The 27,153-nt window shown below is 34.0% G+C and overlaps 1 protein-coding gene and 1 pseudogene across 1 annotated transcript in view; one reads left to right on the top strand and one right to left on the bottom strand.

Annotated features, from left to right (window-relative positions):
- LOC145291250 (uncharacterized) overlaps nucleotides 1-27,153 on the top strand; it is a 1,874,965-nt gene that overhangs the window by 1,449,370 nt on the left and 398,442 nt on the right. The gene's annotated exons all lie outside the window — the stretch shown is intronic.
- On the bottom strand, nucleotides 330-442 carry LOC145291673 (5S ribosomal RNA; annotated as a pseudogene).

The following is a 27,153-nucleotide window of genomic DNA, read 5'->3' as shown; positions in this document are numbered from 1 at the left end:
AGGATATAAGAAAAAGTAGGATGAATAAAGACCTGGCCAGAGATAGGTTAGTTTGAACATCAATTTCTAAAAGCCATCGAATGAATGCAGTATGTTAAACTAATGGTAAATCGAATATGCACATTGATGGTACATACACACTTTGCTGATATATCGATGGATGCCTCCGTTCAGTCTCAAAAGACAAAGGATACCCCCTGTAGGGGCAGCTGTGCGTGTAATTGTGTGGCAAGGGTTGCACGATCCTCAACCACACCTCACCTGAATCGGAGTCCAGTGGCAAGGATAAGTCCAGGACAACTGGAAACAATGCAGAGATAAGCGGGGAGCACATACAGCACCTGGAATTTTCAAATGGTCACCCATCTGGTACTGGCTCATCGTTGCTTAACTTCGGTGATCTGATGAGAACCGGTATGTCCAACGTGATTATGCCGTATGAGTAATATATACATACTTTGCTAACACATAGACTCTTTGCTAACACATACACCCTTGGCTAAGACGTACACACTTAGAAGACACGTACACACTTTGAAAACGCGCACACACATTGATTGCACATACTATAACTACGCACATTGATAACACGCCACAAACATTAATAGCATACACACACATTTATAATATATAGTTTTGAATGCTATATGTCTACAAAATTTAATTGTATTACCTTCCAGCTTCCTTGAGGTGTGAGTAAATTTAGCTCTTGATCTAAAATCTAATTAATTATGTTTGGTCTTCTCTTTTCCGTTATTCGGTGGTTTTGATCTTTTGCAATTTAATTTAGTTTAAAACTGAATTTTTGTTTTAATTACTTTTGTCTTTGAATGTTTCTTGAATAAAGATAAACCGATTTCTGTTTTAATGCTATTTCATTTGTACATTTTCTGTCTGAAGTGTTGATTCTTATAGTAGAAATCTAGTTGATAAGTTGGTAAATAGTAACTTGTGTTAAAACAATTGGCAGGTGGAACCCTAAGCAAAGAATGATTTTGGTTATGACCTTAACTCCATAGTTGAGTTCCTAATTTTAAAGCTTTAGAGAGAATTGAGCAATATTTGAATTCTCAATGCGTACAAGTCGATTTTGACGTGGAATAGTAGTAACATGCCCCGTTTATGAATTAAATAAAATCGTTGATTTACTATGTATTTTAAATATATGCATAAGAAATTGGTTTTATGGTTAAGAAAAAACTTTAAGTATGTACTTAGTATGAGTTTTCTTCACTTTTACAACTATCTCACAAAATTATTAAAACAATTGAAGTTTTAAAGAAAAATGGCATTTAAAATACAAAGGCAAATAATCTTTGAGGCATGCTTTTTTTTTGTTTGAATAATTAGTTATTTAGTTCTCTCCATATGCAAAGTAAAAAGGTTTAAATTTTAGGATTTCTTGTGTCAATTTTAGTTCGGTTGAAGCGTTTTCTGATTTGAGATATTTCGCAAGCTTAGAAATACAAAATGCAAGCTATCAAATTTTTCAGCCTTTGATAAGTGGTGAACCATTAGTAAAAATAATCTAGAAAACATTAATATACAGAAAATAAGTAAACTGTCGACATAAAATAACAGAAAAAGGATTGATATGCTGTAAAAGCCAAACACTAACCAATATATTTCTGTATTATCCCGAATAATTTACAATGCTTTTATATTTCAGTCGAAAATACATAGTTTCATAATTCGTTATAAATATGTGGCGTTAAGTAAACTAAAATTTTGTTTAAATTTCATTTTATCCATAAAACAAAGATCAGCCATGACTCAAAGCAAATACGAATTAATCTATTAGTTTTTATCCGGAAAATAATTAAGGTTCAGCTATGTAAAATCTGTGTTATCGTTTAAATGTAAATAAAAAACAAACAAAAAAAACGGACGAACGAAGAGGATTCTTTCACTTGACCTAGTGTAAATCTATACTATTAATAAAATTCTATGTTTATTTATTTATGTGTGTGTGTGTGTATATATATACCAATAAAGCTTTCGAACGGATACACCAAATTGAAAAATTCTTTTTTTCCCCTGAAAGGTGTGAGTCCCTAGATTGTCCTAATCTATATATGGTTCGTAACGAACAACGCCGAGTCACACAAAAGGCCCGAAATAAGGGTTTTGGGGCCGTTTCGTGCAATTGTCGAAAAAGTTACCTGCCTATGTCAACGGAATTTAGCACTGTCTGTATACAGTCGCGGTAACATCCTTCGACATACGGACAGGACTTGTGGCGCAATGGATAACGTGTCTGACTATGGATCAAAAGATTCCAGGTTCGAAACCTGGTAAGTTCGTAATAATTTTAACCATCATTTTATCTGTTTACTCATTATTTTTATCGAGGGTATTTTTGTTTTTCAGTGATTTTGTTTTGTGCATCTCAGAATTTCCTATACTCCGAATTCACAGGGTCAGACGATGTTGAGTGTACTTGATGTTGAGTGTACTCGATTTTATGTGCCGACGTGGCGCAGCTGCTAGTTTTTAATATAGTAAAGACTATGCGAGGAGACTAATGCACTAAAACGCAAACGATTGTTAATGGTAGTAATATTGTTTATTCGCCATGGAGGAGAAAGGAAAAAAGAGATGAAGAGAAGGAATAGTAGTAAGACCATCTTATAGAAATATTATTATCTAATCGCTATGGAGGAGAAAAAAAGGATGAAGAAGAGGGGGTGTAGTAAGGCCATCTTTTAATAATAGTAATATTATCTATTCGGTGCTATTTTTTAAATCGTATTTCCAAGTTTAATTAAAGTTTTATGATATGTTTTTTATTCAATTGTAAGGTTGAAGTATACAATAAGCACAAAACACCCTCCCCATGTTTAGAATGGCTTTTTAAATAATAACGTTATTATAACGTCCGGATCACTCTCTGCACTAGTACCATCTATTCCCCGTGTAGGAAGAAAAGGACGAAGCTTAAGAGGAGGAGGAGTAAAACCATCGTAATATTATCTATTCGCTGTAGAGGGGAAATATGAGAAAGAAAAGGAGAAGGGGTTAGACTATTTTTTATTAGTAATAGTACTAGTGACATGTTTATGTTTTTGTACATTTCATTGCATTAAATTCACTCCTAAACTAATTAACAGATCATTCTGAATTTAGGAAGACAGTTGCGAGTTGATAATATGTGCTATAGTAAGCTTAATTTAGTTTATATGAAGAGCCAGGGAGAGGGTGGAATCTCTTCATGAACATTTAGTTATCTTCGAGTTTTGTAAAATTTGAACTATTGGTATTAGACATCAGTTGATAAAGATTCTCTAAATTTAGGTTTCTTTGAAGTAATTTACTGGGATTTTAGGGGGACATAATATGGGCACAACTTCTCTTTTGTAAAATTCAAATATTTCAGATTTACATTAAATATGATCCATATTCATTAGACCCAAATGATGCAAGATATATTCCATTCTACATTCTTAAGACACCTTACACTTAAATCTGAGACTTTATATATTTTCTAGTATCAAAATAAGGTAATTGATTTTGATTCAAATCGGAAAAAGATTAAATTGAAATAACGTGTATATAGGAAGAAATTTAAGTTTATAGAAGGCAGAACAATGCAAACATGTGACGGATCTACTCAAACTGAAGCAACTTAAGATATAATGACAGAAACAACTCTGCAGTTTCATTTTTATTCATCCAATTCATGTGTATATGCATAACTATGTTTTTTATATAAAATATTTTACATATAGTGTGTTCTTTCTTGTATCAGGCAGTCAGGTGGTGTGTGTGATGCTATATTTCGGGATGTCTTCCCTACATCAGGCATATGTTCGACTTTCAAATGTGCATGGCAGGTTTTATTGTAGACTAGCCTGGGTGCCGGGAGTTTTTCGGATGTTTGAAGTGGTGTGTTGAGCAAAAAAAAAAGTGGTAGTAGGCAGGTAGGCTCGAGCCAGTACCGCAAAGGAGGAAACGAACGTAAAAAAAAAAAAAGATGTCTTTGCTGTTGCACCCATCCAAAAGTGACGAAAGGTTAAATTAAGGCTAGTCAATCGAAAAGTGGGAATGACTTTCGAAAATATCGGCGAAAAACGCGACCCCCTCCCTGTCGAAATGTGCCCAGTTCAGGGTGAAGGAATTAATGTTTTTAGCCAATATTTCGATATTTGTCGTCCGAAGGGTTGGTCTTCAAGACGATACCAATCTTGTGAAAAATCCTCTATCGAAAGTTATAGCCACACATGCAAACATACATACATACATTTAAACAGACAGGTGAGATTTATATTAAAGATGGAGCAGGTCCGCAGAAATTGGAAATAAATTAATCGTTTCAAATGCATAAGTTGAAAGGTTATTTTTATATAAGTTTTAATTAGAATCATTACACCTCCATTTTTAATATTCGTATAATAAATAAAAATCTGTTTTAAGGCAGATACGAAATGATTTCATTTAAATAAGGAATGACAATTACGGTCCAGCTATGTATAATCTCTGCTATAGTTTATATGCAAAGCACCATACGAAAAGGATTCTGCCATTTGACCCAATGTAGATGTTCTTATAAAATATAAACTATTATATAAGGAGATAAATGTACCGAGAATATATATATATATATATATATATATATAATAAATTCCACAGCCAAACAACGTCGCAGCCCACAAGAGCCATGACAGTCAAAGAACCGGAAGCTCAAGACTCGAGTTTCGCCCTCATTTGGGCTCATCAGTTAGACACATTCGAACTCAGGATTCGAAACCTGAACATATGTCTAACTGATGAGCCCAAATGAAGGCGAAACTCGAATCTTGGGCTTCCGGTTCCTTGACTGTCATGGCACTTGTGGGCTGCGACGTTGTTTGTCTGTGGCATTTATTATATAGAATCTCTCACATTCTGAAAGTCATATATATATATATATATTGATCAGGAAGTTAGTCCTGTTCAGTATCGATCAGATGGGGGTCACATCAATCGAATTCTTTCTTGTTCTTCCTGAATTTCTTGTACATCGATCTTTTCCTCGCCCATCGGCATTTCCTTTTGATCTCACCGCAGTATCACTTCTTTCGAAGGCGAACCTCTAACCAATTTCACGTCAGTTGTTTCTGTCTATTATTTCGTATATGGTTTATTAAGCTCTTTTGTTTTTCGTCGTCTCCGGTTATTCAACTTGTCTGCAATTTTATCGCCTTTACCTATATTGGACAATGTATGTCCCTTGGTAATTTTTGATCATTCAGACTACTGTTCTCATCTTCAATGTTTTTTTTTCCTCACAGCATCTCGGTCGATGGTATCTTCGACCTTTTCTAGGTGCATCTTGTCGACAAGATGCGCCGTATTTCCATAATTTCCATCGTATATATTTATGATAAAAATTATAGAAATAATAGTCCAATGTGATTGAAAAACGAAAAATCAAAATTATTTATATATTCATCAACGTTCCGTCTTTATTTCAAGACTTCGTCCGGATTATTGATATGATTTTTTTTTCTTTTTTCTTGAAATAAATTATCCCCAGGAAGTCTTTAAATAAAGACGAAAGATACGATTCTGATTATACTGATTGACGCCACATTTTCATATATATATATATATATATATATATATATATATATATATATATATATATATTACTCTATAAATTTTTTTTTTTTTTTTACTGTGCATTAATATTCATATTGAGAACACTTTGTTCTGTTTATTTCAAAAGAAAATACAATTTAGTTATATATAGATCGTGGAATTACATTCATCTGCAGAAGATCTAGCGAATTTGCATATTATTTTAAACATTCATTTTAATTAATTCCCTATTAGATTTTTCGGTTTTCATATGGGATGATCATCTTTAGTTAACTATTACTATTACGTGTAATTATATTCATGCAGAAATTCTACATAATTTATACTTGTGTAATATTTGCGTAAAAAGCTTATAGGAAACACAAACACTTTCCGTGCATAGACATATGTATATGCCTAACTTTTGGTACACAGACATATGTATATGCCTAACTTTTGGTACATAGACATATGTATATGCCTAACTTTTGGTACATAGACATATGTATATGTCTAACTTTTGGTACATAGACAAATGTATATGTCTAACTTTTGGTACATAGACATATGTATGTGTCTAACTCTTGGTACATAGACATATGTATATGTCTAACTTTTGGTACATAGACAAATGTATATGTCTAACTTTTGGTACATAGACATATGTATATGTCTAACTTTTGGTACATAGACATATGTATATGTCTAACTTTTGGTACATAGACATATGTATATGTCTAACTTTTGGTACATAGACATATGTATATGTCTAACTTTTGGTACATAGACATATGTATATGTCTAACTTTTGGTACATAGACATATGTATATGTCTAACTTTTGGTACATAGACATATGTATATGTCTAACTTTTGGTACATAGACATATGTATATGTCTAACTTTTGGTACATAGACATATGTATATGTCTAACTTTTGGTACATAGACATATGTAATTGTCTAACTTTTGGTACATAGACATATGTATATGTCTAACTTTTGGTACATAGACATATGTATATGTCTAACTTTTGGTACATAGACAAATGTATATTTCTAACTTTTTGTACATAGACAAATGTATGTGTCTAACTTTTGGTACATAGACATGTATGTGTCTAACTTTTGGTACATAGACATATGTATGTGTCTAACTTTTGGTACAGACATATGTATATGTCAAACGTTTGGTACACAGACATATGTATATGTCTAACTTTTGGTACACAGACATGTGTATATGTCTAACTTTTGGTACACAGACATGTGTATATGTCAAACTTTTGGTACACAGACATGTGTATATGTCAAACTTTTGGTACACAGACATGTGTATATGTCAAACTTTTGGTACACAATATGTGTATATGTCTAACTTTTGGTACACAGACATGTGTATATGTCTAACTTTTGGTACACAGACATGTGTATATGTCTAACTTTTGGTACACAGACATGTGTATATGTCTAACTTTTGGTACACAGACATGTGTATATGTCTAACTTTTGGTACACAGACATGTGTATATGTCTAACTTTTGGTACACAGACATGTGTATATGTCTAACTTTTTGTACACAGACATGTGTATATGTCTAACTTTTTGTACACAGACATGTGTATATGTCTAACTTTTTGTACACAGACATGTGTATATGTCTAACTTTTTGTACACAGACATGTGTATATGTCTAACTTTTTGTACACAGACATGTGTATATGTCTAACTTTTTGTACACAGACATGTGTATATGTCTAACTTTTTGTACACAGACATGTGTATATGTCTAACTTTTTGTACACAGACATGTGTATATGTCTAACTTTTTGTACACAGACATGTGTATATGTCTAACTTTTTGTACACAGACATGTGTATATGTCTAACTTTTTGTACACAGACATGTGTATATGTCTAACTTTTTGTACACAGACATGTGTATATGTCTAACTTTTTGTACACAGACATGTGTATATGTCTAACTTTTTGTACACAGACATGTGTATATGTCTAACTTTTTGTACACAGACATGTGTATATGTCTAACTTTTTGTACACAGACATGTGTATATGTCTAACTTTTTGTACACAGACATGTGTATATGTCTAACTTTTTGTACACAGACATGTGTATATGTCTAACTTTTTGTACACAGACATGTGTATATGTCTAACTTTTTGTACACAGACATGTGTATATGTCTAACTTTTTGTACACAGACATGTGTATATGTCTAACTTTTTGTACACAGACATGTGTATATGTCTAACTTTTTGTACACAGACATGTGTACATGTCTAACTTTTTGTACACAGACATATGTACATGTCTAACTTTTGGTACGTGTTTGTTATATTTAGTAGTCTTATTAAGAGAGTTTGTTGTTGTTGAGTCTTATTAAAAGCGCAGTCTTAGAAGAGAGATGTTGTATCTTAGAGAGATTGTTCGTTTTATAATGTGATTCATATTTATTAAATATTTATACTTAGAAGTGTAGAAGCTCTTTGAGTGAGGAGATAGCGTAAAGACAGTGTGTAGACAGTCTTAGTGTTCATATTGTGTATGTAAGATGTGTATATAAAGACATTTTATAACACAGATATATACATATAATAATAATTTTCACTTTACCTTTTGGTAGAATTGCAACACAAAGACGACGTTTATAAAAACACATGATGGGTTTATTTCTTCTCACGACCGGCCGTGGTTTTCTGAGTCAAGAATTCAAAGCTTCACATTCTAAGTTTCAAAAGTGATCGTCTCGCTTCCAGACGTTTGAATATCCATGTCTGGACTGTCGTCTGTCGTCCTCAGACTCTCCCCCAGTTTCTGCTCAAGTTTCTAACTATATCTAGAACTTCCCATTTTCCATTACGTCATACACATGTTAAAACATGTCTTCTTTCACCTGTTCTGGACATGCGTGTCCAAAACTTTTTCCTTTGTTTACAAAAGAAATTTTAACCTATATTCCCAGTAACCTATATTTCCAATATGTTAAAAACATGTTTATTAAATTATTCTATAGTTGCATTCCTCAATTGAATTTTTCATAACAGAATTGACACCGCACATTCTTTTCTTGAAACTATTTTATCTCTAAGCTAAACAATCGTTTGTTTTACATTCCATTTTCTAATTCTCTCTCGTAATCTATTTCTAAATCTAATTTACGAGGTTCGAATTTCGTCTATCTATTTCATTTTCATTTTAACTAAATCTCTCTATTTTTATACTTACATGAAAAGGGGACAGCCCTTATCATGTAACACGCTGACATATGTATATGTCTAACTTTTGGTACACAGACATATGTATATGCTTAACTTTTTGTACCCAGATATATGTATATGGCTAACTTTTTGTACCCAGACATATGTATATGGCTAACTTTTTGTACCCAGACATATGTATATGGCTAACTTTTTGTACCCAGACATATGTATATGGCTAACTTTTTGTACCCAGACATATGTATATGGCTAACTTTTTGTACCCAGACATATGTATATGGCTAACTTTTTGTACCCAGACATATGTATATGGCTAACTTTTTGTACCCAGACATATGTATATGGCTAACTTTTTGTACACAGACATATGTATATGGCTAACTTTTTGTACACAGACATATGTATATGGCTAACTTTTTGTACACAGACATATGTATATGCTTAACCTATTGTGCATATACTTATATATATGCCTAACTTTAGTTCTATAAACCTTTGTATATGCCTTACTTTAGTTCTATAAACCTTTGTATATGCCTTACTTTAGTTCTATAAACCTTTGTATATGCCTTACTTTAGTTCTATAAACCTTTGTATATGCCTTACTTTAGTTCTATAAACCTTTGTATATGCCTTACTTTAGTTCTATAAACCTTTGTATATGCCTTACTTTAGTTCTATAAACCTTTGTATATGCCTAACTTTAGTTCTATAAACCTTTGTATATGCCTTACTTTAGTTCTATAAACCTTTATATATGCCTTACTTTAGTTCTATAAACCTTTGTATATGCCTTACTTTAGTTCTATAAACCTTTGTATATGCCTTACTTTTGTTCCATAAACCTTTGTATATGCCTTACTTTTGTTCTATAAACCTTTGTATATGCCTTACTTTAGTTCTATAAACCTTTATATATGTCTTACTTTAGTTCTATAAACCTTTGTATATGCCTTACTTTAGTTCTATAAACCTTTGTATATGCCTTACTTTAGTTATATAAACCTAAACATATATCTAACCTTATATAAATAGATTAAATACATTTGCTTCTATAACATGATGTAACCCATAACTGAAACCATCCGAAAATTGTAGATAGAACCCTTTTAATATGAGGTGACAAGTTGTCAGTTGTGAGCTCAAATCAGAACCATGTTCAGCATTCTGATATTGAAAGTGGGTAACTGGGTCAATATTTTCATGATACGAACATATTTCAAACGTATTCATTCCATCACACGTGCAAATGCACACACACACATATATGTGTATATGCCTAAAGAAATGCAATGCAGGTCTAATTACTGCATCGTCAACTGCATGAATCATCTACTTGAAGATGCATTTATGATGTTTTCGGCAGCTGATATGTTTACTTCTCTTCTATAGATTCGAATGGTTAGATTTTTATGTGGATGTGTGTGATCCCCCCCCTCTCTCTCTCTATCTCTTTCTCTGTTGTTCTCTCGTTCTGGTCTTATTTTCTTTTTCTCTCCCCTTCTCGCTCTCATTTGTGCCTTTATTTTCCCTCTCACTCGTGTTCTATTCTTTCTCTCACAATCTCTTGTCTCTAGCACTTATCTTCCTCTCTCCACTTTCGTTCACTTGTCAGTTTTTTCTTCTAATTCTTTTTCTAATCTCTCTCCATTTTCTCTTACTTTTTCTAGTCTCTCACTCTTTCTCTCTTTCTTATATTCTTCTCTTTCTCTCATTTCTATTCCCCTCTCTTCCTCTATGCTTTCTTTCACTTCTCTTAATTCTCTCTCTCTCTCTCTCTCTCGCATCTTTCTCCTTTTTCTGGTTTCCTTCCGGTTTCTCTCGCATTTCTATCCCTTAGTTCCCATATCTTTTTCCTCTTGTCATTTTCTCTCGTTTCCTGCTCTCTCTTTTTTCTTTTGCTTCTCTCCTTCTTATCTCCCTTATCCCTCTCTCCTGTAATGCTCAATAGATAACTGATCTTTATATGGAGTACGTTGGATGTTTGCACACATGCAATCGTATTTCAATTCCAGATTTCAACAAACCATTGATTTTAATACTTAACAGTTTTTTACACATGTTTCACTCATCTTGAATTGTTTTTATTGAAACTATTCGATATCCTTTATTCGTCAATTTATCAATTCTTAACATGATTGCCGAAATATGAGAATGATTTTCAACAAATCAACCAGTGTAATGTTGTGACCATTTAGGCTGTGATCATAGCGTCGTATCTGTATTAATTGTGGCAAGCAGGGCCAAGGGTCAAACCATTATTATTATTATTATTATTATTATTATTATTATTATTATTATTATTATTATTATTATCTGATTCGAGCGACGGCGGGTCGCTGGATCAATTATTATGATTAGAAAAATAAACAATTAAATTGGGAAAAAGTGATTGACAGCTGAAATAATAATATCGCTACAAAGGAATGTGAAAATAGGAAATAGATGTAAACATGATTTTTTGTTTGAATAAACAAATAACTAGATTGAGGTTACATCAGCTGTTGGTCTGAGACACGTAATGAGATGTAGATTTGGGGAGATTCTAGTCAGTCGTTAGCAGGACATCAGAGAGTACGGACGACTCAACAAGGGGAGTTGGTCTCTCCGTGACGCAGGGAGCGGCGTCATCTCAGGCAGCCAAGATGTAAAAACGTGTAATCTCTGGAGATGCCGGCCGGATCATGAAAATAAATGTTCGTAAATAATTCAGGTATGTGTTGTGTTATTTACATCTGTTAAAAAGAACTGTCTGTATACAACTGTTTCGACACGTCCACGTCAATCGTTTCCTGTTAGAACTGTTGCATAAATGTTAAAATATACACACTAGACGATCAACTAAATGATACGACGTATATAAACACACACATTTACACGTACATGAATGTTGTACGAGCACTTTCTAGTCTCGCACAAAAACATGCATTCACATCTCAAGCCATTCTTCTTGTCATACACATACATGCACACAACTATACGCACGCACGTACACACACGTAGATATATTCACGTTCGTTACATACACTAACATTCACATGCATACACACACACGCTAACGTACACACATGTACGCACAATGTGACTTCCCCTTTAAAGGAAATCCACACATGCGCAAAAGATCACTGAAAACAACTATAAAAGCAAGAGACATAAGCTGCTTCCCTTTCTTTTCAATTCGGCTTCTGACCTGAGAGGTCGACGAACCAACAGGCCCCTTTCGGGGCGCGCGTTCCCGTGCGCCTCACGTCACCTGCTACTGTGTGTGGGACAAAAGCCAACAGACGGTACATACATCTTACACACTTTCTATCTCCATGGCCTGGATTGACTTTCTCTATCTCTCCCTACAACAATAGACTTTCCCTCTCACCAGCTCACAGTGAGAGACGCGAGCCAAACTGGGTTTACTTTCTCACTCTCTCTCTCTCCAACAATAGACTTTCCTTCTCACCAGTTAACAGCGAGAGACGCACGCCAAACTAAACACGTGCTGTACCCTTTTCTTTCATTTGTTTCTTCACGAAATAAATTCTAGTTCGTTTTAATTCAATAAAAGCGTTGTGCGTTTCTTCCTCAAAACAATTTCTTTTTCCTATTTTGCCACACCGGTGACCCGACGTGAGGTGAACACGCATTTCCTTCCATACCACCAGCCCACTACATTATACAGAAACAGTTAGAACTGTTGCATAAACGTTAAAATATACACATTAGACGATCAACTAAATGATACGACGTATATATACACACACACATTTACATGAATATACAGAAACAGATAAACCCCACCTATTCAACATGTACGTCGTTATAGAACATATTCATACATACAAAGTAACACCAGCATTAAAACAACGTAACACTAGCATTAAAACCAAAATAAAATCAAATGATTTGAATTCTCTGTCAACTTCTGCAAAAGTGACAGCATTTAACTTTTTGAATAATCACTAACTTATTTCGTCAGTGATATAACTGGATGGAAGTGTTAATTCACAATTGAATTTTGAGTATTGCTCGCACTGAGGATTGAACATTCAACCTCCAGAAAAGTGTCCCTGTGAACTGGAATTTTACTTAGTAATTTATTTGTTATGTCACGGGTCCTTGCTTTAAATATAAAAAAAAATAGAAATAGTCCCTTATTCTAGAAGCATTGAGATATTTGCACATTTAAAACGGATAGAATTAAAATTTTAAACAGTTAGAATTAAAAACCTTACATAACTATAGTCAAACGCAATAATATGTTTTTGGGTTTTTTTTTTATTTATCTGTACACTTTTCACGAATGGTTATTGGTTGTAAGGTTTATTCCCTCTGCATTTTGTATGGATTTATATTGGTCTCTAATGAGTTGTCCAGTATAAAATTCAACGAAACACGTATAGAACGTGCCATATATCAAATAAAATTATATGACTGTGCTCCAAATATACTTGTATTTTCATTGTTTACAAATGATATATATATATATATATTCAGTAATGTGATTGATAATTTAAAATTCAAATTAGAATTAAATTAAAAATCCGTTTCACAAGAAGGAACAACAACAAAATCAAATTATTGATTTTGTTGTTGTTCCTTCTTATGAAACGGATTTTTAATTCAATTCTAATTTGAATTTTAAATTATCAATCACATTACTGAATATTAAATTAGCTCTAGGATATTTACCTATCGAGCTTATTGCATATCTAAATTACAACGAGCACTTTTTCTTTCCTGTATTTTAATTAAACTAGTAATTTGACTATTACATTAAAATACACTCTGCTCTTTAGACTATTGTTCTAATCTCCTTTATATATATATATATATATATATATATATATATATATATATATATATATATATATATATATATATATATATATATATTACAGTTTTGAATCTTCTCACTTACATATGTTTCCACTACCGGAATCGAATTAACGATGCAGGTACAAAGTCGTAGCACTCTTTCTGAAGCCAAGCTTGGGTCTCTTTGAATTTGTGGACTGGCTCCAAATCTTGCTGCCACACCCAGGGTCTTCCAAAAACCACTCTTCAGCACATCCAGGTACACTTTGGTGTTGACGTTCAAGCCGACTTTGAAGATGTGCGGTGGCATGATGTGGCCCTCAGTTGAAACCGCACGAAAGACTATGGCCGGAAACTTTGTTTTCATCACCCTGGACACGTGACTGTTATTCATGGTAATCAAATGATGCATTTTGAGGGTGCTGACAGTGGTTCTGTTTTCATAACTTGGATCGGTAGAAAGCATGATTTTTACAATGGTGCATCTCCAATCGTGCGCATTGAACATTGAGTCACTTTCAGACATGATAGAAAGCTCCTATCGCTCTTGGGATTTGTACACAACTGGCCACTCAGTAGATAGTTTGCAACAACAAGAAAAAAACAGTTTTCATCAAACGGAAATGGAATCATGTCTTTTCTAGGGCGACAATTTTATTGTTCCACCTTGTACATACACATATATATATATATATATATATATATATATATATAGAGAGAGAGAGAGACATCGGTGTGCGAGGAATGGTCTCTACCAAACTACTTTGTTAATTTCAGTATTCATTATCTATGCATTTGTTAGCGTAACTTTTACTTAGCCAAGCTCGTTTAGTTTTCAACATGGTTGCAAATTTGATAACATTTAGAAACCACTGGAAGCCATGTTTGGAAACTATGCGAATTTGACTAAGTAAAATTTACGATAACAAATGCGTAGATAATAAACCTTCTGTAACCACCTGTGAAAACTGTCCAGATTAATAATAAATAAATATATATATACATTTTCGTGCGTTTGGTTATAGTCATGCAAGGTTTTTAATTCTACCTGTTTAAAATTTTCAAATATCACCATGCTTTTAGACTGAGGAACTATTTTTAATTTTTTTGTATTCAAAGCAATGACCCGTGACATAAGAAATAAAGTTCTACGTAAAATTTCAGTTTATAGTGACACTTTTCTAGACATTTTTTTTTACATTTTTCCTCCAAACAAGGCACAGAGCTATTTTGATGTCGGGGGCTGTACATTGCAGGGATACTATTTAAGCAGTTGAGTAGCAACTACACTAGAACTTCTGCATGTTAGTACAGTCAGGGAAGCAGGAATCCGGAAGGGAATTCCAAATCTAGCAGTTCTGGGGAAGAAACTATGAGAATAGAAGGCTTTCTGGCATCTGGGGATCTCTACTGTGTAGGGGTGGGATTTTGCTGCTTGTCAGATTTGTCGGGAGTATTTACGTTGAGGGGGTACAAGGGCTTGTCGTTCGCCAAAGCATCCATTATTAAAATATTTGTGAAATAGGCAGAGGGATGCAACATTTTGTCAATGGGACAGATGCTGAAGTCTAGCTGACAGTTCAGGATCTATTAGGTTAGCAACTTTTTTTTGAACTCTTCTTTCCAGGAGTGAGAAACTAGTAGCCGATGCACCGGCTCAAATATAAAGAACTGTAAGCATAAAAATTGTTTCCAAAATAACTGGATTCGGTATTAAATAACTCAAAAAGGCTTGATATGGCGTAAAACAACCAAATCAAAATCACCAAATAAATACTTGAAGATATAAAGAATTTGAAGCATAAAAACTTTTCCAAAATAATTGGATTCAGCATTAAATAACTCAAAAAGGGTTGACATGCCGTAAAACAAAACAAGCAAACAACCATCTTTACATTAGGTGGCTGCATGCCTTGTCTGGAGCAATTTTCATTAAAAAAAATCTCCTTTGCTCTGAGGCTTATTACATTACACACTGACGTCAACATATTTGATAGACTAACATACAAGATTTGAAGAATAGGAATACAAAACAATTTTTCGTGTTCCGGAAAGATGATATTCAAAAACTAACGAACATTTTGGCCAACATAATTATTTTTTATTGAAAGTAGATTTACTTAATTCCATTTCGTATTTTTGTTCCATTTCGTATTTTTGTTCCATTTCGTATTTTAGTAAATCAGTAGAAGATAAAACTATTTATTTATTTTATTTTTTTACCTTTAAGAATTTCCTGCTTTCAGCTTTAGTTGTTAAAATAGTTGAAGCCTTGTTCCATGAGACAAATCTGCCACAGTGAAAAGCCCAAGTTAAAATATCTGGAAATATAACACTTCATTGACTTTATGCGTCGACCTTCCCTTTCCATTCATAGCATCAGAATAGCATCTGCTTCATAAGCTTATTAGTCGAACCATTTTGGAATTCGATCTGCTTACGAGTAAATAACTTTTAAAAGTTTCCTCAAATGAACTTTGAGTCATGTGACAGTTTTATTTTTTTTATTTTTAATTAAAAATAAATAGAAACTTAATCTCAGCCAGCATTTGTAAGTTGAAACCTTTTCATTTCCAATTTTATACTAAGACTTAAATCTTTCTTAGACATGCTGAACAATATAGATCACTTGGAAAATATTTTTGTTCAGACTGATTAAAAGTTAAATGTTTTATTTTTAACATAAAGAATAAAAATGATTCATACAGTTGTTTTATATATCTGTTATATATAAAAGACAAAATGTTTGTGTGTGTGCATTTTTTCTGTATGTCCCGCAAAGGCTTTTGTCGAGGTTGTTCTCGGGTTAATCGCTCATTCTTATAAAATTTTTATAAGCTACCAAGATGATAATATCTAAGATTTACGAAACAACTCGGCGTGTATCTTTAATTTGGGCAACTTTTATGCGCGATTTTCGCGCCTTTTCAGTATAAAAAAGCGAAACAGTGTAAACGAATTTGTGTTCTTGGCCCTATGTGCCGAGATGTCCAGAAAGCAAATAAGGTTTGATCAATACTGGGGGGGGGACCCGTCATATCAGACAATTGCTATTCATTTGGCGGGGGAAACAAACAAATACACAGAAACTGGCTTGCAGCGCCAAAGTTAAGTTGCGTGATGTTTGACCTTGTTACATTCTCGCACCTGTCAATTTCACTTTATAAACGTTAAATTAAGACACTTTTCACTTCCGTGGCCGAGCGAGTTAGATGTTGGGTTTTCCACCTTTCTTTTCCACCTTCGCATCAAGGCTTCGGGTTCGAGCCTAAATTCCTACCAAAACTGTTTTTTTTCTTTTACACCTCCAAACACACGGCCAAAGGTTTTATTTATGTTTTGATCTACCCTCCCAACAGACACACCTCCAAACATCCGGGCAACGCCGGGCACCCCCGCTAGTATATTATATATTATTTATATATTATTTATATATTGTTTATATATTGTTTTATATGTCTGGTTGTTGGAAACAAAACCAGTTAATGAGACTGTCGAGTGATTTGATGCAGAATACCATTTGGGATCTAACTGTAACATTGCTGTGACAGCGTCTTGTAAAGGAAACAAGAGTTGTAATTCCAAAGAATTATACAAGCGAATCTTAAAAAGAGTTTTACACAGAAAATTAGTAATAGAGATATATTCGTAGCTGTCTGAGATTAATATTGGAACGTGCATGTAGATATATAAGAACAGATAGAAATTAATCAGCCTTTCTGTAAATACTTGGTTGGGAATTGTCTCAGACATGAGGACATAAGTTTGGCAGACTATCTTTTAGTGCAATGGGAGCAGGAATAGTGCCAAGGCGAAAGTCCCACTGGTACAGGGCTAAAGTATTTTTTTTCTTTTTTTGTTTTTAAGTTCCGACTACAAATGACTAAGTTTGCCTGAAACAAATCACTTAAGTTCGAAATGATTTTCCAGTTAAATAGTTTCGATTAGAAGCTGTTTCAAGCAAGAGTTGAACCACATTCATTAGTTTCAATTCATCAGGGAAATCAGAAACAAAATAATTTTGCTGAAAGCAATTGATAAGAATAAGATAGGCCTTGTTGAAATCTACTTTAGTTTTGGGAGTTGGATGTGTCCGAGGAATACATCACACTTGCAAACGAGACGAAGAAAATCAGATGCTTAAAACTAGTTGGACAATGTAAGCAGAATATATGGAACATCAAGTACGACCCAATAGACTTTTGTGGAAGAGGCTTTGTGGGAAAGTTGCAGTGTAGAGTTTTTGTAAAGCTAGAGATCATGGTGTGGTAAGAGCAAAAGCAGTAGAAAAAGATTAAAACACTAAATTAATTGCTTCCAAACCCTAATACCTAACCACTAACCTAACCCTTACCCCTTATTCTTAAGCCCTAGTTTCTAAATCCTAACCCTAAACTAAACCGAAATCTTAACCCTAAACTAAACCTTAAGTAAACACTTCATCAAATCTCCACACTAACGTAATGTACTTGCAATAACTCTTATCCCTGAGTGGCTTCCGGGCCATGATAAGTGGTGATAACTGTGTAAAAAAAAAAATTTAAAAAAAAAAAAAAAAAAACTAATCATTAACCCTAACCCTAAAGCTAAGGATTATGGTGTAGCAGGAACAAAAGTCCTGACAAAAAGATTAAAACACTAAATTGCTTCCAAACCCAAACTCCTTTAATAAACCCTTAAACTGTAATCTGACTGTAGCCCTTAAATCCCTAAACTGTTCCCTTAAATTCTAACCTTAATGTCTTAAACCTAACCCTAGCCTAAACCTCTAATCTCTAATTCTAATCTCTTACCCTAAACCCAAACCTTAAACCCTAACCTTAAACCCTAATCCCTAACTTTAAACCCTAATCCCTAAAACTAAATCTTGACCCTAACCCTTAAATCCTAGACTTTAAATCCTAGCTCTAACCTAAACTCTAAACTAAATCTAATCTTAACCCTAATCTCGAAATTCTAATCACTAAGACTAACCCACTAAATTTTAGTCCTAATATATAAATCCTAACCCTAATCCTAAATCCTAACCCTTAAACCCTAAACTAACTCCACCGCTAACCCTAAACCTCTAATAATTCTTTTCATATAATTATTTGTGCTTGCTGCCTTCTATGCACATTTTGTGCATTCAATGGTTCCTAAGTTCTCAACTTTTTTATCACCAAGCAACCAGCTTAAATGTTTCTGATACTAATAATGAGTGAATTGCCCATTTCTCACTTTTATGTTCTCCTTAATATGCGCTGTCGCCGTGATTGCTGTATGAAATTCTTTATCTTCCTCGTCTGCATGTCTCTGATGTGTCATCAGTGGAGCTAGACAAATACAACTTGTCAACATGTAAGAAATATAAGAATAAGACGTTTGTTGGGAATTTTAGTTTTAAGTTTAGTAAGGTGCAAAGATGGTATGAACACGTATATTCTTAACCTTTCAGATTAAATATAGTAATGAGAGACGTGTGGTTTTGGAGACAGTTAAGTTATGACAGATCGTATTTTGTTTTATGTCTAGTGTAACCTATTCATTTAATTAAAAGCTGGTTTATACGTTTCTTGATTCGTCGCGTGTAGAACTATACCAATACAACATTTTAACACATAAAAAGGGGAAGCTAAGGCGTTTCTTGTGAGTTTGTGGGAATGGAAATCCCAGGCTAACTCGATTGTCGCCCTGTACCGGAGAGCGACCTAGCTATGTCACTTCTTGTTTCTCATATTTTTCTCTCTTATGTTCTGGACCCTCAAGCAGTCAACATGTAATCACGAACCGCTCTGGTGACATCGGCCACCAACCAGCTTATCTGACTAACCGTCAGTCTGTCATCAATCGCAAGTAACGAACTTTTATTCTTAACGAGCCCTCATTCTTTCTATCTCTTTCTTAATATTTCTCATGTAAATTTATGTAAATAAATTGCACTCCTTCGCTGATATATACCGGTATGTTTTCGCATCATTATGCGACCCTTATGCTTTTCAATTCTTCTAGCATTCAATTCATTTAACTACACATGGGGACGGGATCATCTATCACACAAGCAGACCATCTTGTCCCCTCCACAAGTTACAGTTTTATGTTTACTTGGAGAGATAGTTCACACATGAGAAAGATACTAGTATTCTCTTAATTCATTAGTTAACTATTTTAATGAGGATAAATTGACAGACACAGCGAATAAAGATCTTAGGAAAGGGGCATTTTACTATTGGCGATTATCAAAGTTTTCCTTTCAGTTATGTCTCGTGCATGTTCCATAGACCAACTCTTCTCAAAGCTTCGTTTCTATGTGAAACTTAATCTCTGTGACGTTCTGAGTCATTTTGACTAACGTCTCTTTATTTCGAGTCTACTTTAACTTATTTGACCTAAACTAACCTTCTCTCTTCCTGTCATTTTTCGTGGTAACTGCTTTATTTTACAAAAATGGTGGTTTCCTCCCACATTAAAAAAAGCAAACCATCTTGGGTTTCAAATTTGCCAGGGCTGGGAAGCAAGTAAATAGGAACATGTTACAATTCTGCTACTATATATGGGTAGATGTACTCTTTTAACGTTTTCATTTCTTAAAACAAATATTTTCATGTGGACTCACACATGAGAGAGAGAGAGAGAGAGAGAGAGAGAGAGGGGGGGGGTATTCTCTTAATTAATTAGTTAACTATCTCATTAAGAATAAATAAGCAGAGATAGCGAACAGCGATATTAAAAGAGTATTTCGCTCTTGGCGATTATCAGTGCTTTTCTTTCAATTAACACAGCATTCTTGGCGATGTGTCCTATAGACAGAACGAACCTTAGTTTCTTTGTCAACCTCGATATCATCAAGCGCCACGTCGCTGACGTCTATTTGTTTTACTCTGTTTTAATCTATTTGATCTCGCCTAACCCTGACACGACAGCTCTTATCTTTTTTGTGAGAACTCGTTTATTTCCTGAACTTTGTGACATTAGAGGACGTACTCACTATCCGACATCTTAGGTATGGTCTTGTCCAGCACTATGAGTTTCACCTTCATAAACTTTATCTTCTCGCCCTTTGAGAAGGGGTTAGCTTATTGCTAATCACCTGAGGCGCATCTTACTGGGAAATGCTATCGAGACTATTCAGCCGGACTCTCTTCCTGTTGGGGGGTGTTTTCAAAGTTTCATTTTTTTATTCTGCCAGAGTCTCTTCCTCTATGGGTTTTTTTTTTCAAAGTTCCACTTTTCGACCTTGTTTCACATCTTGTCGCTGTAGGAAGGCTATAAATAAACTCTATACTGCCCAGTTTACAAATCAAATAACTGTCGAATACATGCTTTTTATAACGCTAATTTAATGTCTAAAAAAATCTTAATCCCAAACGACTGTGTTGTATCATATGATATAATTTATTGTTTCCAATCCTCAGTGTAACGGAGTATGGAGGCTATATGAAAATGCGGAGCCGTGTACAGAAAGACGTTACCATAAGAAAAAAAAAGACTATAAAACGAACGTGTACACAGACCGCATGATGTTTGAGAGGACAGAGTGAGATCACATATTATTCGGGAAAGTACCTGTAAATAAATGTCGTTACAAAAAAGAAAGTTTAGTTATTACTTGTCCTATGTTCTTTGTGGCGTACTCTGCTACAACGTGTTGGATTCTGGTTGTATACATGGGATCGCGTGTGTAAACGTGTGTAATGTTAAAACAGTCTTGTTCATCATTCAACTGACAATCCCATTAACCGTTATCCTTGAGTAGATGTTGGCCTAGATTAGTGATGACTCGTTAGTATATATAAAAAGAAATCTCATTTTCGTCATTTATACATTTCAATAAGATTTAACATGAGATGGTAGTACTGAATCAGAAAGAAAGTACTTAATGACCTTTTTGCTAAATGAGTACTCCCTTCTCTAGTATAAAAGCCACATTATCGCGCTGCACTTTTGCATGTAACTTACGTTCAAACAAATATAAAACTCAAGTTATATGTCTACCCAACCATTGCCCGACAATATATAAAAAAATCTTACAACTTGAAAAGATGAGAATAAAAAATTCGTTTATTTTCAGTTATTTTTATTTATTTTTTTTTTTTTGCAGATTTTAAAGAAATGCATTATTGATTTTTTGAAACGGAATCAAAGAAAGGTATTGCAAGAATGCGCATAGAAATGAGGCCATTTTAGCATGTGGCTTGTAATAAAGCGCCACGAAAGAATGTCACTATTTCTGTTGACAAAGTAATGATAGCTAATAAAAAGTGTCACTATTTTTACTTAGTAGAATAGTCAAGTAATTAAAAATGTCACATTTTTTGCGAAGAAAGATAATCAACTAATCAGAAATGTCACAATTTTGTCTAAAATGTGTAATCAGCTAATCAGAAATGTCGCATTTCTTGCGAAGAAAGATAATCAGCTAATCAGAAATGTCACAGTTTTGTCTAAAATGTGTAATCAGCTAATCAGAAATGTCACATTTTTTGCGAAGAAAGATAATCAGCTAATCAGAAATGTCACAATTTTGTCTAAAATGTGTAATCAGCTAATCAGAAATGTCGCATTTCTTGCGAAGAAAGATAATCAGCTAATCAGAAATGTCACAGTTTTGTCTAAAATGTGTAATCAGCTAATCAGAAATGTCACATTTTTTGCGAAGAAAGATAATCAGCTAATCAGAAATGTCACAATTTTGTCTAAAATGTGTAATCAGCTAATCAGAAATGTCGCATTTCTTGCGAAGAAAGATAATCAGCTAATCAGAAATGTCACAGTTTTGTCTAAAATGTGTAATCAGCTAATCAGAAATGTCACATTTTTTGCGAAGAAAGATAATCAGCTAATCAGAAATGTCACAATTTTGTCTAAAATGTGTAATCAGCTAATCAGAAATGTCGCATTTCTTGCGAAGAAAGATAATCAGCTAATCAGAAATGTAACAGTTTTGTTAAAAAGTGTAACCTGCTAATCAGAAATGCCACAATTTTTTGCTAAGAAAGATAATCAGCTACTCAGAAATGTCACAGTTTTTGTTGAAAAGGGTAATCATTTAATCAGAATATCACAGTTTTTGTTGAAAAGGGTAATCATTTAATCAGAAATGTCACAGTTTTTGTTGAAAAGGGTAATCATTTAATCAGAAATGTCACAGTTTTTGTTGAAAAGGGTAATAATCATTTAATCAGGAATGTCACAATTTTTGCTGAAAAGTATAATCAGCTGATCAGAAATGTCACAAATTTTGCTAAGAAAGATAACCAAGAAAATAAACTAAACAAAAATATCACAACATTACTGAGTAAGATAATTAGCAAATCAAAAATATCACAATTTTGCTAAAAAATATAGCTAATAAAAATTTACTGTTGAGACCTCTAGATGCTGGAAAGCCTTTTACTCTAATAATTTCTTCTCTTGGTCTGCTAGACTTTGGAATTCCCGCCCTGTTTCCTGCTTTCCTGACTGTACTAACCCGCAAAGTTAAATGTGAACAAATATCTTGCTTCTCAATTCCTCACAGTCCTTTGCTAGGTATGATCTCCGGTAGTAGCACCTTCCTTTGGAGTTTCAATACTGTTTTTGGCTTGAAAATTGATTTAAAAAAACAGCATTATATTTGGGGTGGGGGGCATAATCACATTGGCATACTGATTCTCGTAAGATCACCGAAGTTAAGCAATGTTGAGCCTGGCTAGTACCAGATGGGTGACCATTTGGGAACTCTAGGTGCTGTATGTGCTCTCTGCTTATCTTGGCATTGTTTCCAGTTGTACTGAACCTCCACTTGCCACTGGTATTCAACAATGTTGATTCAGGAGAAGTGTGGTTGGAGATTGTGTAACTCTTGCCACAAAAAATTTCATGCGCAGGCACCCTTACAGTGGGTAGCAATAGTCTGTCAAGACTGAAGGGAGTACTATATATATATAGTATATATACTTTTTTGTGTTCTGTAAATTTTTTTTTTTCATTTTATTCTTTATTGAAAAAGTAAGGAGAAAAGTTACTGGCTTTGTAGCTGGTTTCCAATTTCTGAACCTTTTTTTTTTTTTTCGCCATGGTTTCGTATGTGTGAAAAATTTTGGTTGACAAAGGAAAGTAACTCTAATAAAGGTTGACAGGGGAGTATCATTATTAAAAATTTAGAACTGTAGACATGAAGTATTTGAATTTTCAAACGAGAGGTAGTGTTAAGTGGCGTAGCAAGTGGAGGGGAGAGAGCGATCTGCCCGTGAGGGAGTAAAAATAGAAAACAGAAAAAATTAAAATAATAAAAAGCTAACAAAATATCTGAAATTTTATACCAAAACTAATAACCAAAAATTAGATCCTTGATGGTAATTCCATTTAAATATGTATTTTGAGGATCTTCTGGAATTTTGAAAATTAACGGACTATCAACGGCCAACGGAGACGTGGGGCAAATCTTACCACCACCACAGGTTGCAAAAACAGTTGCTACACCACTAGTTGTGTTAATATCATACTTCCCAAAACCCCTTTAACGTACTTCAAAGGTATTGAATTTTCACAAATATTAATGGTATATGAATTTTCACAAAAATTAATGGTATATGAATTTTCACTCTATTTTTGCTCCCCTTGTATAAAACTAAATATCTCCCATATTTCTCACCCTATGCTTAGCAGTTTTCTTTTAAAAGTCATAATGATCAGTTAATTAGTTTAAGAGTGAATTATGTACATACAAATATATAAACATGTGCACATACTTAATTTTATATATAGAATAACAGAATCAAAGACAGGGATAATGCATGTATTTATTCTGCCTCTTTATGCGTCTTTTGTTTCAATAATCTTATTTCTACTTTAAATAAACATTTTATTTAAATTTGTGGAAACCTTTTTTATTAAAATAATACAGCTGTTTTTTTTTTGTTTTTTTTTAATATTTTGATCTTTGATTTTTCGTTCTATTTTTTCTATTATATCGTTTTCAGCTTCCATATTTTTTCTTGTTTATCAGTTATTTCTTTTTGAAATATATATGTATGTATATAAGAATTGTACAATTCAAATGAGGGCATGTGTGTTAGGGTTTAAGCTTTGATATCTAGAAGCACTACATTTTTTCGATATGACTCACAGCTTGACATAAATTATTCACATTACTAAAATAAACAAAAAAATAAATAAAATTAAATAAACAGGATTTTTAAAATTTCCGTTTTTTACAACTGGATCAGGGTTCTTTTTTTTCGATCAATAAAGTTAAGCAACATTGATTTTGAATATTACTTAGATGAGTAACAATTTTGGAATACCAGATACCGTCTGTTTGTAAAAATATTTACACTTCGTTTTAATTATGAATCACCTTTTATCAAGGTCAGCAGCCATTCGAGTATAAGGGTTAACAAGATGGAGTGACTCTCAGTTGAAAGATGAAGAATATTATGGGAGTTTTAAAAAATGATTAATAAAATAAAGTTTCATTACATAAGGAGCTATAATATATATTTATAATACTCCTTATATATATAAGGAGTGATACAATGGGGTAAAAAAAAATGGCTCGTCTTATCTTCTATTATATAAAAGCGAAAATATGTGTTTGTTTGTGTGTGCACTTTTTTTGTATGTCTGGTAAAGGCTTTTTTCAAGGGGGCGCTCGGTGGGGGTGAGGGGGTCACTAATTCTTAAAACTTTTTATATGCTCCCTAGATTATAATATCTCCGATTTACGCAAGGAGGTCGTCTCTATCTTTTATTCTAGCAACTTTTATGTTATTTTATAAAATTCCTGCTATTCTGCCTTCTTGCATGTTTGTTCGTGGTTTTCGTATAAAAAAGCGAAACTAACGAAAGCAAAGGCAGTTTTCCGGCTTCATGCCAGGGACATCCAGAAAGCAATTAGCTTTGATCACTGTGTGGAAAACCCCTCATATCAGACAATTGCTATTTGTTTGGACACTTGGGAGCGGGGAACGACCTATTGGTAAAGAAAATAAATACCATGAGAGATTTCATTTCTTCGCTCACTCCTGACCTAATTATCAGCGAGTCAACAGCTTTTGATTGGCATCACTAAATTTAAATGCTTTTCATTTCCATCGTCGTCATAGCACAGCAGTAAGATCTCAGGTTTTCTGCCTTCTCGTCACGGGTTCGAACCTGCCTGCCTACTAACATTTTTTTTCATTCTTTTACACCTCCAAACACCCCTGGGCAATACCGGGCACCCCCGCTAGTCTATATATATAAAGGGGAAAATGTGTGTGTGTTTGTATGTCTGCCAAAAACTTTAAACACACGAGACAAATCCTCACGAGATCAGTATCATTTTGAAGCACGATGTCTTGGACGACAAATATTGAAAAATTGGCGAAAGCATTCATTCCTTCACCCTCAACTGGGCAATTTTGTACAAGGAGGGGTTACTTTTTTCGTCGATATTTTCACAAGTGATCATCTCCTTTGGATTGACTATGCTTAATTCTAACATTTTCGACTTCCGTTTGCATGGTGGAGACATTAGCTAAGATGTAATGTTTTTTCCTCCTTCGCATTATGGATTCGAGCCTGCCTGCCTACTATCACTTTTTTAACACCTCTCTTCACCCAAAACTGCCTACTGTTGTTTTGACCCTACTGCTTTTTTAAATCCCCCCACCTCACCCTGGGTTTCCTTACTACACCTCCACACACCCAGGCAACGCCGGATACCCCCGCTAGTCTTTAATACATCCAAACCAAACCTATGTTTTCACCTACAACTCATACACCAACTTTGGCCTAGTTAAAAGGAATAGCTTTCTCTTTGACAAACTTCAGAGTTTGACCTTTTCCCCTGACCTGAAATAATAGACCTACATCCGATCTGATGCCAAAATCACTGGAAGGATGGTGGGATCGTTCTACCATTCACAAAAGTATTCTACTCCTGAGGTAATCCTCTACCTGTACAAGAGTCAAATATATCCTAAGATGAGGTACTATTACCACTTCTGGGGTGGAGGCTCCTAAGTATACCCTTTCCTGCTTTGATAGGATACAAAACTTTCTTAGAAATTTGTGTGGGCGATAACCATTTTGTTTTCCTGCCTACTCTTTCTCACAGAATAGACGTTGTGAATCTGTCCCTGCTCTATCGATAATATTATGGTAAATATTCGACTGAGTTCCAATCTATGGTTCTTCCCCATAAAACATTCACAACAAATATTCACCTAGCTGAAGCAATCGACAACAACTTTCCTCGCTCTCTATCCATGCCCAAAATTAAATGGAAATTCCATGAGCAGGGTTTCTTTACTGGAACTGTCCATCTGTGGGATGCAATACCGTGTGTCTGCTTCCCGGCTGACTATAATGTGGTTGTCTTTAAATCTAATGTGAATACATTCCTATTGAGTTGCTAATTTAGATAATTTAACCCAACCTAAGGTCCACCATGACTGATCTTGTCGTCTCACTATCTACCTAACACTTAACCCTTATCCTTGAATGGCCCCCTGGCGTTGACAAGTGATGATCCCAAAGTTAAAAAAAAAAGCATTTGTTTTAATGGAAGATAACATCGATGCAATAGATTACTCAAGAC

Source organism: Euprymna scolopes, chromosome 12 (genome assembly GCF_053919585.1).
Source record: "Euprymna scolopes isolate OS-2025 chromosome 12, ASM5391958v1, whole genome shotgun sequence".
In the NCBI taxonomy this organism is placed as follows: domain Eukaryota; kingdom Metazoa; phylum Mollusca; class Cephalopoda; order Sepiida; family Sepiolidae; genus Euprymna; species Euprymna scolopes.
The sequence above is the reverse complement of the archived record's forward strand: the minus strand, read 5'-3'. Positions and strand labels throughout refer to the sequence as shown.